The 16481-nt window shown below is 40.6% G+C and overlaps 1 non-coding gene across 1 annotated transcript; it reads left to right on the plus strand.

The window, feature by feature from the left end:
- The first annotated feature begins 1339 nt into the window (after positions 1-1339).
- LOC129982008 (U2 spliceosomal RNA) lies at positions 1340-1532 on the plus strand. The gene has a single exon (XR_008785413.1). It is a non-coding gene; the product is annotated as a U2 spliceosomal RNA (small nuclear RNA).
- The last annotated feature ends 14949 nt before the right edge of the window (positions 1533-16481 follow it).

Consider the following 16481-nt stretch of genomic DNA (forward strand, 5'->3'; position numbering starts at 1 on the left):
GAGTTATTTTTTCTGTATTCAGTATTGCTGCATAAATTATTTTGGCCTGTGATTTCATAGAATTTTTATTGTTATTTATATGCCTCCTTCTTTTTTATTTATTTATTTATTCTCCCACTTTCCTAAATTCTTTGATGTGCTTCTTAAGTAATTTTCAAGCAAATATGGTTCATAAGTTGAATTGAAGTCAGTTGATAAGTAGTTTTCCGTTGTTGACACTTTAATTAGTTTTATGTTAGAGTAGAATAATCTCATGTGAGCTCATTTCTAAGTGTATTTATTTCAGTTCAAAGAAAGTTTAATCAAATTTTTGTTTGTTTCTTTGTAGCTTTCCTAATTTCTTGGACAATGCAATCATGCTATTTAATGCTGAATGGTGAGATAGAGATTTGATTGACTGATTCACTGTGAATTTCAAAGGGCATTTTTGGATTATCTTGGTATGATTGTTTTCCTAATTTTATTTTAGTTGTTTTTCTTTTCCTGACTGTACAAATGGCTTTAGTGAATTCAGTTATTCTAAATGTATAAGTGCTGTAGCAAATTTGTTATCCTTGCCTGTGAAAATGTGGCTTGATCAGCTTCTTTGCTACACTCGTAACCAGACAGGTTGTCAGTTCGAATCTTGTTGTCAGCGAATTGTCCAAACATTTGTTCCATGATGATTTCTTTTGTGTTGTCTCTGTTTTCTTACAAATTAGTTGTTCCAGTTATTATTATTGTTATCATGAAATGTAATTGCATCTTTCTAAACATGGGAAGTTCCAGGTGTTTTGTTAATTGTTATAATTATCTGAATTTGAGATGAGTGTTTTTTCTGTCTGCAATGAATTCCCGATAATTCATCTACATGACATGCATGTTTGCTTTATGTACTTAACGAAATCAAATTGCCATTTTAATGCACTTCTGTCCAAATGGCAATATTTACAAGGTATTCTATAGCTCCATTTGAACCCTCTTCTCAGAACACATGAAACATCTTTTAGAAACTGAGATAGAAATAAATAACTTTTGCAATTGTATTTGTGATACAGAAGCTCTCTTTTGTGTAGATTTCAAAGAAATTTTAATGTGACATATCAGATGAGATCATTTCCTTCACTGTGCCGTTGCCTGTTTCTCAGTGACATTTGTTTAAATGTTGGCAACGAGTTGTCATACCACGTGCTGCTTCTCCAAGTGAGCAGTTAGGCCAGATGCAGTGCGTGTCACCCACGGAGGAGGTTGTGTCTCTGCGAGATGGGTCCAGAAGCCTTCTGTGGGGGAGAGGAGGGCCGAATTATGTGGAAGAAAGCATTGGCCCCCCCTCAAATTTTTTTAAATTTTTAAATTCTTTATCGCTTCTCGGCCTTTTGGCTAAGATCAAAGTGTAGTATCTGTTCTTATCAGCTTAATATCTGATAGGGCCCCCATCGGGTGCCTATTGATGTTAAACTAATTTTTGGAACATGTACCAGTTTCGCAATTCATTGCAGCTGGTACGCGCGGTTATGTTGGCTTGCACTGTCCCAACGTTAGCCGCATTTAATGCAAAAAATTAGAATTCATCAGAAATTACCAGTAAAAAAGCCTTACCACCCACAGATGTCTCCTCACATGAATGTTTGCCGTCTCTTTCCTAACCATGGAAAAGCCCTGGCAAGTCGCTGAGTACAAGTCACCATGTGTGAATTTCAACATGTCGCCAAATGAAAATACTGCAACTGTATCTTCCTCAGGACACACAGAAATCCCTGTTTATTTAAAATCTTGTCATTCGTTTCGTCTTTTCCACCGTCACCTGCATTTCTCTGAAGCGAATCTCTGTTTCTGCTTGTTAAGTGTAAAATGATATGTTTGTAATTAAATTGTCTGTATTCATTCATGAATTGTGTTTATTTTGTAATAATGTGGCAAAGCTGACTGCATTTACTTTCTCTTTAGTTAAAATGGGTGACTTGAATGAACATTAGATTTTTATACAAATCACCCATTGATCAATAGTTAAAAGTGCAATGTTACATACAAAATGTGTTCATTTAACATATATCAAACAGGAAAGACTCATTGAAACACAACGAACAGACCAAAAGAAAGCAAGATTAGCTTTGTGTCTTTAAAAACATCAGAATTATTGATGTAATCTCTGTATTTCCTTTCACATGTAAATGCTATCCACTTTACATATACACTCTTGAAATGTGATATTACTTTTCATAAATGCTTAAGAAAGCATTAACTTAACTTCACCAGTCTTTGTAGTAATTATTCCTACTGTGATGTAGCCCCACTCTACCCTACGTTTCCCTCTTCCTTCTAGGGTGCGTATCGCGCGTCCTGCGTTTGTGCGGCCATGCGGGGGGGCCCCCACTTTTTTGGGCCCGCGGCTAAAGCCGCGGGCCCAAAAAAGGCGAAAAGGGGGCCGCCCAAACGCAGGACGCGCGATACGCACCCTAGAAGGAAGAGGGAAACGTAGGGCGCTGTGCTAAGCATCGACTTTATTCTTCGTTATATATATTTCTGCTTTTTCATGGCATCCTCCCCCCGTCTGGCTAGATGGCTCCGTGTCCGTCGCACACGAATCGAGAGTAATCAGTCTGCCTGCAGGCGAGCTTTCCCGTGGAGATCCGGTTCAGTTTTACCTCTAGCGATGCACTTGGCTTGGTCGCGTCATTGGATTGAAGTCGTGTTTTTCGTCGCTCCTGCATTTTGGTCCAGAAGTGCGGAAATAATGGTACCAGCATCGTAATTTTTATATGTGTGTGTGCAGCTAAGTGAGATCTACTGCTTCATATTATTTTTGTCTTGTTTCGTCAATTAGTTTCCATGTTTTTTGCGAAAAATGAGTGAACTTTGCCATTTTCGCGCCAAAAGTGAAGCCCCCGGAGTGGAAAAAAGTTGTTATCTGCTTGTTCTTCGAAGGAAAGAGCGGTTTTCTGGTGAAATATATACTCCGGAGTGATTTCTGCATCGATTGGTGTGTTACAAGCAAGTTTTGTGCAAAAACTGTGTGATTTATTAAATGTGTTCTTCTTCTTCTCCCCCTATGTTGTGCTACCATTGGGATGAAATTGGATTAATTTAAACCGGGATCCGCTCCGGGTGAGTACACATTGGTTTTATTTTCACAGAGATCTTGTAATTCCGATCATTTTGGTACTAATTTTGTGTGATTCGATGCGGTAGATAAGAAGTTATGTTAATTTTTGTGTTTTCGTATTGTCCGTTTGGAAACGATACTGTGTTAACTGTACAATTCTACCTATTTTTAATTTATTTATGCTTTAATTTAATGTTTAAAATTTATATGTGATATATACAGTATGCATATTGAATCGGGGAATCGATCTGTAGTATTCATTTTTGTTTTTGAATCGATTTAATGTGTTATTTCAGTAGTTTTTATGTGTTAATTTTAGCACGTGGTCTCGCCGATGCTCCGAGTATCGCGGTAAAATCGTATTGTTATTATCGCTAAAATTGATTATTCTTATGTGAATATCATTCACATAAGTCTATTATTTAATATAGTGTGGATATTTTTAATGGTTATTTTGTGGATTGATATGGATGGAGTCGGATTAAGATTAGTCATTCCCTTTCGGATGACACTTTGATCATAAATGCCGGCCCTGGCGGGAGAATTAAAATTGATTATTATTCTGTTTTCCTCTTCCCTAATAATTTTAAAAGTACTCTAATATTAATCTTGAACATTTAAAGTATGTTTTAAGTTCATTGGAGATGGATTCTCTAAGATTAATTGATTAAGATTGATATTTAATTCTCTCCGTGTTGACTTATGAACAATAATGGTGGTGGCGTCCTGTTCGGAAATTAAACGCTTTGATTTCTCTCTTATTTCAATTAATTGGGAGAAATTTATACCTGTAAATTATTGCGAGGGAGTTTTTTTAATGGATATGGAGTGGTTTTAGTGTACTGTAAATGCTATGTAATTAATTTAGTTTGAATTTCGTTTTCACCGTCTGCTGACCAAACAAGGCGCAGTTTGGGGCAGTGATTACTGATTAGAAAAACGATTCTCTTTGGGGCTTCGTGTGCCCCCCCCCCCCCTCCGCTTGTCGTTTTGTCGCATGGTCTCTGAATCTGACTAGTTTCGATTCCATTTGCTCTTGAAATCTAACATTATTCCCACTTCACATTCAATATTGTTATTCCGTTCCTTGCTGAATGTATGTTTTTATTTATGTGTTTTTATTAATAAATATTTCTTTTATTTGTGACATATTCAGATTATTTTTTCCACTGAACTAATTTTGTTTTGATCATTATGATTTTTTGATTCTTACCATTAAGGGATTTTATGTGCTTTTATTCTTTTAATGTTGATATCCCTTTTCAGGCGTTTATTTACCCATTTATTTATTTTATTTTATTTCATTATGCATTTGGTACCTTGATTTATGCATTTATTTTTCTCTTATGCCTATTTGTTTTTTGGATCTGTATATTGTCTGATCTTATATCTCAATTTTATTACGATTACCAATATTAACATTTTTAAATATTTTTTGAACATATATATTACTGTATATACCATGCATGTCATCACAACTGATCTCTGCATTGAATGTACTATTTCCCTGTCATTGTTATTTTTATTTATTATATTTTTCTTCATTTTGCCTTTGATCCCTTACTTTAATGTTTTGTTTATTAATCTGTTTTCACAATATGAAAATTCTTACTTATTGATTTCCTTGTTTCTTCTCAAGTTTCTTAAGTGTCCTTGTTAATTTTAAAATCTCTTGTTTTCTTGCTTTTCCCAAAAATGTATTTCTAACTGAAGCCTTGTTTTAACCTATTCCCCACTTATCACCAGTTGTGAATTAACTTTTTCAAGTCATAATTCTATTTTGTCTTTTTATTATTATTATTATTATTCTTTTTTGGTCATGTTTTGTCTCATCAATCTGCACACAAAGCAGTGAATTCTCTCCCCCCCCCCCAATTTATTTGGTGTTTTTCATTCTTTCATTTATTTTCTTTCTCTCTCTTGAATTTTGGTTCATTTGCCCCTGTCCCAATCATTTAAATTTTACTTCCATTTCATACTATTTACTAAAATTGTGTGTGGCAGTGGGTACTGATAAGAAAGGCGTTTCGTTTCAAAGCGATTTTGCTCCCCCCCCCCCCCATCGACTTGTTATGATACTGTCACGTGATCCCCCGAGCTGTCAGATTTCTAAATCTGATTACTAATAACCACTTTACATATAATTTATTTCTTCCGTTACCTTACTGAATATATGTGTTTAATGATTCTTTCTTATTATTTAATCTTGTTGATTTCACGTATTCGGTTTATTTTTCTCCGAAACTGATCCTGTTTTAGTAATAATGATTTCTGACTTTCATTTTTTTTCCCCCTCTGTTTGTTTGTGTGTTTTTATTTATTTTTTCATTCTTTTAATACTGATTTCCTTTTTCATGCTTTTTATCTATCTTTAAATTAATTTCGATTTATATATATTTGATATTTCCGTTTATGCATTTTTCCCCCTTTCATGACCATTTTATTTTGCGATTCTTTTTATTGAATATTTTTATATCTCAGGGTTTATTGTGATTTTATCATGATTACCAATGAGATCATTTCTACATACTTTTGATCATATACACTATTTATTGTATCTTCCATATATGTGCACACAACTGACCTTTGCATTGAAAACACTGTTTGCACTGTGGTCATGTCACTGGGCTGCGAACCACAAGGTCCTGGGTTCTATCCTAGCTCATCGCAATCCGCCACAATTTCAACAGTTTCCTGCTCGAAAGATTTCCAGGCAATGTAACAAGCTACTGGTGCCTCACAGTCCAACACGAAAACCTTGCTGCTGGCATGTTTTGAAATGAAATTGCGTGTCAGATTTTGGTTTTCTAGTGTCGGATATTCCCCACTTGAATAAGAAGTTTTGCGCTTCAGAGAGGGTTAAAAATGGCAGAGGGTGAGTATTTTGTTGTTTGTTTTAAGTTTTTAATCATTATCATAATACTTGAAAAATTTTCATTTCTAAATGTCACTTCTTTTTGTATTATTATTATTTTCCTACCTCTCATTTATTTGCGACATAATTACTTTCTTATTTCATGCATAATATTTGCCACATTGTTTATTACTCAAATCTTGTGGAAAAACTGATTGCCAGTGCTATCACTAAATTCCTTTGATTTTTTTTTTTTTTTTTTTTTTCTTTAGAGAAACCTTTTTTATATGTATCTCCTTGTGAGTATGCTTTCTGTGACTTTCATTTTAATTTCACTTTTATTTTTAATTAGCTTACATATGTGTCCTGTACATTATTTTGTGTGTGTGTGTGTGTTTTCATGTTTCATTTGAACTGTTACTTTATTTTTAATACTTTTTAATATGTCAATTCTTACTATTATTATCTATGCTCTGCAATGCCCTGTGTTCATCTTGAAATTCAGCATCTGTGTTCAGCATTTTTCTGAGCCTGTTTTGAGCAGGCTTGAAACTGGACTGTGATGGTAATATAAACATTTTTGATTTGAACTTGCGTATATATACTGTTCTGTATTTTTTAGGAATTAGAAATGTTATTTATGTGCACGTATATTATTTTCTGTAGCTTACTTTGTCGTCTTTTCTTACAAATGCATATTCATTCCACAATAGTATTACTTTTACAAATAGTAAGGCTAATTTTTCATGGCTGGTAATGTTGCTCATCTTGAAGATCCTCAATAACTGAGTTATTTTTTCTGTATTCAGTATTGCTGCATAAATTATTTTGGCCTGTGATTTCATAGAATTTTTATTGTTATTTATATGCCTCCTTCTTTTTTATTTATTTATTTATTCTCCCACTTTCCTAAATTCTTTGATGTGCTTCTTAAGTAATTTTCAAGCAAATATGGTTCATAAGTTGAATTGAAGTCAGTTGATAAGTAGTTTTCCGTTGTTGACACTTTAATTAGTTTTATGTTAGAGTAGAATAATCTCATGTGAGCTCATTTCTAAGTGTATTTATTTCAGTTCAAAGAAAGTTTAATCAAATTTTTGTTTGTTTCTTTGTAGCTTTCCTAATTTCTTGGACAATGCAATCATGCTATTTAATGCTGAATGGTGAGATAGAGATTTGATTGACTGATTCACTGTGAATTTCAAAGGGCATTTTTGGATTATCTTGGTATGATTGTTTTCCTAATTTTATTTTAGTTGTTTTTCTTTTCCTGACTGTACAAATGGCTTTAGTGAATTCAGTTATTCTAAATGTATAAGTGCTGTAGCAAATTTGTTATCCTTGCCTGTGAAAATGTGGCTTGATCAGCTTCTTTGCTACACTCGTAACCAGACAGGTTGTCAGTTCGAATCTTGTTGTCAGCGAATTGTCCAAACATTTGTTCCATGATGATTTCTTTTGTGTTGTCTCTGTTTTCTTACAAATTAGTTGTTCCAGTTATTATTATTGTTATCATGAAATGTAATTGCATCTTTCTAAACATGGGAAGTTCCAGGTGTTTTGTTAATTGTTATAATTATCTGAATTTGAGATGAGTGTTTTTTCTGTCTGCAATGAATTCCCGATAATTCATCTACATGACATGCATGTTTGCTTTATGTACTTAACGAAATCAAATTGCCATTTTAATGCACTTCTGTCCAAATGGCAATATTTACAAGGTATTCTATAGCTCCATTTGAACCCTCTTCTCAGAACACATGAAACATCTTTTAGAAACTGAGATAGAAATAAATAACTTTTGCAATTGTATTTGTGATACAGAAGCTCTCTTTTGTGTAGATTTCAAAGAAATTTTAATGTGACATATCAGATGAGATCATTTCCTTCACTGTGCCGTTGCCTGTTTCTCAGTGACATTTGTTTAAATGTTGGCAACGAGTTGTCATACCACGTGCTGCTTCTCCAAGTGAGCAGTTAGGCCAGATGCAGTGCGTGTCACCCACGGAGGAGGTTGTGTCTCTGCGAGATGGGTCCAGAAGCCTTCTGTGGGGGAGAGGAGGGCCGAATTATGTGGAAGAAAGCATTGGCCCCCCCTCAAATTTTTTTAAATTTTTAAATTCTTTATCGCTTCTCGGCCTTTTGGCTAAGATCAAAGTGTAGTCGTGTTTTTTTGAGCTCCCGTTTCGAAGTCGAAAAAATGCGGAAATTTTGATGTTAGCTGAGATTTTTTTGTATGTGCGTGTGCAGCTCGACTAGTGCTACAAGATGATCTAATTGGTGTGTTTCTGCGTTAATTAGTTTTCGTGCTAATTAGAAAATTAGCGCGAACTTTGCCATTTTCGAGTGTCTAGTGAAGCCCCGCCGACAGAAAAAAGTTGTTTTCTACCGGTTTTCCTCAGAAAAGTGCGGTTTTTCTGCTGGAATACTATTCTAGAGTGAATTATTCATCGATTGGTGTGTCAATAACCACTTTTGGTTAATATTTGTGTTTTTTGTGATAGAAAATGTGTTTTTCTTCTCCCTCCGTGTTGGCTACCCACGGGGATGAATTTGGATTAATCTAATTCGGGAGCCGTGCCGGGTGAGTTCATAATGATTTTATTTTCATAGAGATCTTTTAATTCCGATCATTTTGGTACAAATTTCATGAATTTCGGTGCAGTAGATCGGGAGTTATGATTATTTTTGTGTTTATGTGCCATCCGCCTGGTAACGATGCCATGTTGACATCGTGCAACGTGCGCTATCGTTATCAGGATTTGACCCAGTTTTTAATTTATTTTGCATATTTAATCTATGTTTAACCATGATTTATTATTTGTATATTGTGTAACTTTTTACAGGCTATGAGAGGGTATTTTTATTTTTTACATTTGAGTGCATTTAGTATGTTTTTTTTTGCAATTTGTGCGAAAAACGCAACACGTGGTCTCGCGGGAACACGTGGTCGCGTTTCCAAGTTGCGGCTTATTTTTTAATATTAATTGTTATTTCTGTGTATTTCTTTTTTAAATATGATTCTATGCATTTTAGTGTATTTATTTTGTTTATTTTGTGTATTCTATGCTATTTCTGGCGGTTTGGGATGGATCGAGTTGGATTTCCGTCGCTCGTGAGCCCCGATCCAGCCCACGTGGTCGCGTTTAAAAGTTGTGGCTTATTGTTGATATTGAATGTTATTTCTGTGTATTTCTTTTTTTAAAATGTGTTTTTATGCATTTTAGTATATTTATTTTGTGTACTTTGCGCTATTTCTGGCGGATTGGTATGGATCGAGTTGGATTACCGTCGCGCTAGAGCCCCGTTCCAACCCACGTGTCCTCGCGGAAATTTTGTTTATTTTTATTGGTATTCATTTATTTTTGTGTCTTACGCCTTCTCATAGCCTTCTTACGTAACCTAGATTAGTTATTTTTGTGTTATTGCGCGGATTAGGGCCGATGGAATTAGATCAAATTCGACTGCCATCCCCTTCCGTTAACGGGAGAGCTAATTTTAGCGATCCGCTGCGGAATTGGCAGGATGCAGTTGAATTTGTTTCTTTCTCCGTTTCCTTCCCCCCAATAATTCGAAAACCTGTATTTTTATAATCTAGATCATTTTAAACATGTTTTCTTTTAATTTCTATGTCTGTTGAGTTAATTTGGTGCATACAGCTAGTGCTTCTCCTCGCGTCTCTTAATGTAAACATTAGCGGCGGAGTGCGGATCCGAGATTAAACGCTCTGATTTCTCTCCTATCTTAATTATTTTAGTAGAACTTTTTACATTTAACTTATCGCGGGGAATAATCTTATGGATAGGGAGTGGTTTCTATGTGTACTTTTGCCTAATTTCCCTAAAATTGTAATTTTTCTCCTTTCCTGGCCGTTGACCAATCACAGCGCAGTATGACATCCTAGTAGGTGCAGGTGATAGCGCGCGCGGAGAAACGATACGTTTTAACGATTCGTGTTCCCCCCCCTCCCTCCCTCTAGGTTTGTTTACTTCTGCCCGCGTGTTTGTGTCAACTGTCAATGCTGTCATCGTGTTGATTTGATGGGTTTGCGTTGGGACTAGTACCATGTTTATCACTCACGCCTTCTTTTCTAGATTTGTTTTGTATTATTTGTATGTGCCCGATTAATGCGATAGCTTTATACGTAGCTTTTATTTTATTTCTTAATTGTCTTTATTTTATTTATTTATCTTTTTATTTTTGTTGGTTCTGGAGAATACTGTGCCCTTTTTTGTGTTTCCTTTTCAGATAACAAATTGCTCTTTATTATATTATTTTTGACCTTATTTAGTCGGGTATTTTTATCTTTTTTCAGTTTAAGTGATTTTTGTTTGTGTATACTTTTTGGTTCAGTGGGGTCTATTTTATTGTGTTGTATGCATGTGTTCTCAGTGTTAAAGGGTTATTTCTCCCACTGGGTAAATTCTTATTTATGTGGTCTCCTCGGTCATTTTATTTGATTTTGAGTATTGATCTTTCGACTAACTAATCATACATGCGATCCCGATCTCTGCATCGTGTATAGTTACTCCTTGTTTAAATACTTTTTGGTCTCTTCGGAGAATGTGTTTTAATAGTTAATCGTGTGTTTTTATTTTTTTGTTCCTGGTTTTAAGTTGTTAAAGCTTCCCCCCCTGGCCTAAGTTTGTGTTTTAATAGTTAATCGTGTGTTTTTATTTTTTTTTGTTTCTGGTTTTAAGTTGTTAAAGCTTCCCCCCCTGGCTTAAGTTTGGGCTTTTCATTTTACTGATTTTTTAAATAGTTTGCTGCCTCCTTTTTTGCACTCCTGTTTGTTCTGCGCAACCTATGTTTTCTTAAGTTTAAGTGTATTCCTGTTTATTAAATCTCCCCCCCCCCCTCTTTTTTTTTTTTTATTTTGTGTGTATTTGTTAATTTTTTATGGTGGGCTTGGTTTGTCGGTTGTCGGTTCTCTCCCATCTCCCTTTGCTGTTTTTGTCTTCCTGTCCTTTTCATTAATGTTTTTCCCCTCTAATTTTTTTTTAAATCTGTTTAAGCTTGTCTTCTCTGTACCATGATGATCGGTCTTGGGGGGTCTCTGTGCTGGATCTGGAGATTGTGGGGTGTGTGAGGCGGCCCCCAAACTTGTCTAACCTGTTTTAAATAATCCCCTCAATAGTGTCTTTTTTTTTGTAATGTCCTCCCCCCGGCCCTCTTTTTTTTTAGTTTAATCTGTTTTGTTTGTTTCCGTTTTTCGTGTTTTTTTTTTTTTTTTTTTTTTTTTTTTTTTTTTCTGGTTTTTGGATACACCATTCTCTTAACTTTTAGTTGCTTAATAATTTTTTCTTTAATGTTTAACTGGCCCCATGTAATTTCTGTTAGCTTTACGTTCATACAGTAATAAGTTCTACCCCCTTGCTCGCCCCACCATCTCCGGATTCTAGTAAACAAGTGATCGGTTTATGTATGTTGCTCTTATGTCTCACCCGGCACCCCTGTCTGATCTTCTGAATTCTTGTTCAGTTTATAGCCAAAAATGTCTTCCCCGACTAAGGTCTCGGAAAATTTGTCTTTCCCTGCGACTGCCTCGCTAGTAAGTCCGCCAAAAACTTTTGCGCTGCCGAGTGTTGTGCTTTCCCCGCGGTCTCCCAATTGTTCTAATGTGGGTCCGCCACTGCCCCCTTCGCCGGACAAAACGTGCTTGGGCAATAGTCCTTCTTCTCATGATCCTGTGCGGCCTTCTCGTAACTCCGATCCCAGTAATGCTCTGAATTGCCCGGATCCCTCCCAGTGCGACAAATTTGCTGTCAACGATAGTTCTACGTCGTGCTCTGGTCTGGGTACAGTCGCTTCAAAACCTGGATCTGCTGTGTGCGAGAGGACCCGCTCCAAACTTGCTGCTAAGAAGCAGGTTGAAGCCAGCGCTTCGCCTCAGTTGAAGTCACAAGCTGTGCCACCTGACTCTCAAGAGAAATTGTCTTGCGATCCCTTGAAAATGCCGTTGGGACCCCTTCTTGCCACAGAGGAGTGCACTGACTTGGTCGCAGCTTCTACGTCTGAACCTCTTCCACTTGGAACACACTCTACAGCTGGGAACCTCCCACACGTTGTAACATCTCCAGAGAAGAAGCCGGACAAGGATGCCTGCCCCAAAGGTCACCCTTCCGATCCACAGTGCCAGGATGTGATGCCTAACTTTTCTCTGGGTTCTCTTGGACTGAATACTCTCCCATCTCAGAGTTCTCCAGTCTTGGCCAAATCTCCTCCCTCCTCTCTGGAAGACCAGCTGTATCTGTCCCCCTCCCCTGAAAAACCAGATGTTCGGGAGGTGGTCACCCTAAATGATAGTCCGCTGGCCAATTTTCCTGACGATCCATCTGAGTGGACAAAGATGTTCCTGGGCTTGTTAAGTGGGCCCCCTCCTGCCAAGGCGTTTGCATCTCTGCCTCCTGTGACCAAGTCCGTCTGCAAATATTGCGAGCTAGTACTCTCCTCTCCTGTATCTCTCAAGTTACATCTCGAAGAGGTACACCTTATTCGCAGCCCTACAAAATCTGCTGCTCCTGTAGCGCCCTCAAGATCTAATCCAGCTCTGAGGCTGTTGCCTCAATTTGTTTGCGACAAGTGCAAGGCAGCATTTCATTTCAAGCCTTCGCTCCTTGCCCATCGCTGCCTAGAAACGGCTGACGCTTCCTCCAAGAGTCCCCTGAGTTCAGATCCCCCTGAACTGGCCTCTTCTTCTACAAAGCGAACACGCCCTGCAACTTCCTACTCCAAACAGGTGGTCTCCAATAAAGGGTCTCTCTCGTACGCAGCTGCGACTTCGAAGAAACTTCCGGCCAACCCTCCTCCAAGGCCTGCATTCCAGTGTCCGCGCTGCCTGGCATTTTTTAGCATGCGGTCTGCCTACGTGTTGCACAAGTGCCCTATGTCACCGGTTGCTCCCTCGGCTCCGGGTGATACCTCTTCGCGCTTTTGTTGCCAATGTAGTATCCTCTTCGACAACAAGAAAGCGCTCCGGGAGCATAATTACAACTCCCATAATCCCTTGAGGCCCATCCAGCCCAGTGCCACTAGTTCGAAAGCTGCTCCTCCAACGCAGAAACCGAAGTCCACCGACGCAAGCAACTCCTCTTCTTGTGTCAGAAATTTGGGAGGTGCTCTCGGAGTGTCTTCTTCTTCTACACCTCCGGAGCCTAGGCCTACGTTGCCCTGTGTGGACTGCAACTTCCTGGCCAAAACAAGGAAGGGGTTGCGGTTCCACAGGTATCGTCAGCATTCTGTTCCTATTGCAAAGAGGTCGACCACTCGTTCGCAGGAGCATGTTCCGCCTCCCACCACTCAGGATGCCAATTTAACATCTCCGCCTCCCTCGGGAGTAGTTAACAAGATCCACCCAGACCGAGCCGGCTGTAGCGCTGCTCAGATTAATTCAAGTCTGCCCAGCAACACTCAGTCAGTGGTCCAGTCCCCGGAACTCACGAATACCAGCCCTTCTTCTAGACAGAGCACGTGGCACACTCCTGCGCCTGACAACATCCCTGCAGAGTTGTGTAGGAATGGAAATTCTGTAAACATCCTGTTTCCCATTGAAGGATGCCTCTCTTGTCCTGAGCCAGACTGTTCCTCTTCGTTTGTGTCCAAGTCATGGAACTCAATGAAGGGGAACTTGCTGCGCCATTTCAAGAGAGAACACTCTATCCAGATCGAGGCCTCTTACTTTTGGTGCGCACTGTGCAAGTGCCGCATATCTAAGGCGCCATCGAGCCACCCGTGCCTGCAGAATTCTGGGCCTATTCTTCCCCCGCTAATGCCATTCAATTGGAGGTGCAACTCCTGTCCGGCCTCTTTCCCTTCTGAAAATGGGCTGAAGAATCACGCTGCCAGCCACGCTAAGGATGCCATCGCTAGCTCTGGCCCCCAACTCCAACTCGCGGTGCCTAAGAGGAGACGGAGACGTCGCTTGGGTGTCAATCCTAACGCTGCGAGCAATGTGGACGAGAGCATATCTCATCCCTCGGCTGTGCTCTTGCCCACAAATTCCATTCTGCCCACTCCTCCTCCCTCCAACAACGCAAGTGGGGATGACTCCAGTCTGCTTGCTCCCTACATTGCCATCTTTGACGAAATGCTAGCGGTGGACCCCGATGATAATAGTTTCAACTATTTTCAGTCCACCCTGGACCAGGCCCTTGCGGAGATTTACTCGTCAGTTGTCCCTGGAGGCCCTGGCCGGCGAGGAACATCTAAAGTAGGGGATTCAATGATTGACATCGAGAACGCAGAGGTCTGCCAAAAATTATACAGAAGGAACAGGCGAAGGGCGATCAGGGAGATCACTGGTGTCTCTGGGGATAGGTGTAGTATTCCCACCTCAACCCTGGATGCCTACTTCAGAGACGCTTGGGGTCAAGCTGACTTCGCCGCTGGCTTCTTCACCGCCTGCTCCGACCAACGGGAGCCCCTTCTTGCCTCTCTGTTTTCTCCGGCAGAGATTGAAAAAAAGATTAAGAAGGCCGAAAACACTGCACCTGGACCGGACCGCCTTACTTACCATCATTGGAGGTCGGTTCCAGGTGCCCCGAAATTTTTGGCAAGAGTTTTCAACGTGGTCCTGCACCTGCGGAAAATTCCGGAGAGTTGGAAATCCTCCACCACCATCCTCCTGCCCAAATCTGGCGACCCAACTCTGCCCGCTAATTGGAGGCCTATTGCCCTCTCCTCCACCATCTACAAGATCTTCACCAAGTGCCTCACGGCTAGGCTGAGCACTTGGTGCGAGAAATACTCGGTTCTATCGCGCTGCCAGAAGGGGTTCACTCCTCATGACGGCGTGATAGAACACAATTATTCCCTCCAGAGGAGACTCGACGCGGCAAGATTACACAAGAAAGACCTTTGTATCGGGTGGCTCGATGTTTCTAACGCATTTGGCTCACTTCCCCATGAAGCCATCTTTGAGGCTCTAGAAGCCGTGGGGACTGGTCCACTTTTCGTCGACATCATTAGAGACCTGTACAGAGGTTCGAGGACTAAGATCCTTTCGGACGGCGGCGTGACGTCCGATATTCCAATCCTTAGCGGGGTCAAGCAGGGGTGCCCTATTAGTGGTCTCCTTTTTAACATCTGTATAGATCCTGTCATCAGGAGCATACAAGGAGACCACGTAGAGCACAAAGTGCTGGCCTTTGCGGACGACCTGTGCCTCCTTGCCGCCAGTCCAGTTGAGCTTCAAAACAACCTTGACTCTGTACAGGCTCAACTTGCTGCACTCGGCATGGCACTAAATCCAAGAAAATCGGTGTCCCTGCACTTCTCTGGCTGCACCCCGGTCGGTGTAAAAAACACAAGTTTTCGAATTGGTGGTGAAAACATCTCTCCGCTAAAGGAGGGTGAATTCACCAAATTCCTTGGCAGACCTGTGGGGTTCAACGCCTGGCCCGACTATAACAGCCTGAATGACCTGTCCGGCATTGGGGCCAAGATCCTTTCCTCTGCCCTTGCTCCATGGCAGAGACTGGATGCCCTCAAGTCATTTTTCTTCCCGGCGCTCCAGTTCCCCATGCGGACAGCGCAGTTCCAGAAAACTGCATGGCAGGCGTTGGACGCCACAATTAGAGGTGAAATTAAGAACACCCTTGGCCTCCCGGAGAACGCGGCCAATGAATACCTGTATGGCCACAAGAGCAAGGGCTCTTGCTCTATTCCAATTGCCGCTGAGGAGTCAGATCTTAATAGGATCGACACTGCATTTAAGCTTCTGACTTCCTCAGACGAAGAGATCGTACTTCTGGCCACTGAAGACCTCAGGCAAACCATCGCCCACAGGCTGAAGATCCCGTCCCCCACCGATGCGCACCTGGAGGAGTTCCTGTCTGGGGTGACGGAGGGCCCGTTCTCCACCTCCGACAACGCCTACTCCAACGTCTGGACTTGTGCCAGACTCGCCTCCAGACGTCTCGGAGTAGTGTGGGAATTTGATGACGGAGTGCCAAGGGTGAAGTTTAACGAAATTGTCGTTCGTGCATCTGGTAGAAGAAAGGTCATCTTCTCCATTAGGGACCGGTTGAGGAACAATCGATCGACCGCCCTAATCAACAAACCCAGTCAGGGCAAGGCAATGGAGTGTGTGGCCCAGTCACCTGCGAGCTCACACTTCATTGCTGATGGCACGTACACCCGCTTTGCTGACTGGCGCTTTGTCCACAGGGCGAGATTGAACCTCCTCCCCCTTAATGGAAGCCAACCATGGAAAGAAGACAAGAGGTGTCGGAGATGTAACGAGGCCGACCTTGAGACTCTGCCCCACGTCCTCAACCATTGTAAGGGCAGGTCTCGTGGCTGGCAACTCCGGCACGACACCATCGTAGCACGGGTGAAAAAGGCGCTTGCTACCAGGTGCACGATTATTTCTGAGAACCAACGAGTGGGCCCCGACAATCTTCGTCCCGACTTAGTGGTGCAGTCGGGGAACAAGATCTTCGTTGTGGATGTAACCATCCCATTTGAAAACAGAATGGAGGGCTTCGAGAAGGCTAAACGCTTGAAGCATGACAAATATGCGAGTCTTCTCCCCCTCTATTCCTC

The sequence above is a fragment of the Argiope bruennichi genome, chromosome 8 (genome assembly GCF_947563725.1).
Source record: "Argiope bruennichi chromosome 8, qqArgBrue1.1, whole genome shotgun sequence".
Classification (NCBI taxonomy): Eukaryota; Metazoa; Arthropoda; class Arachnida; order Araneae; family Araneidae; genus Argiope; species Argiope bruennichi.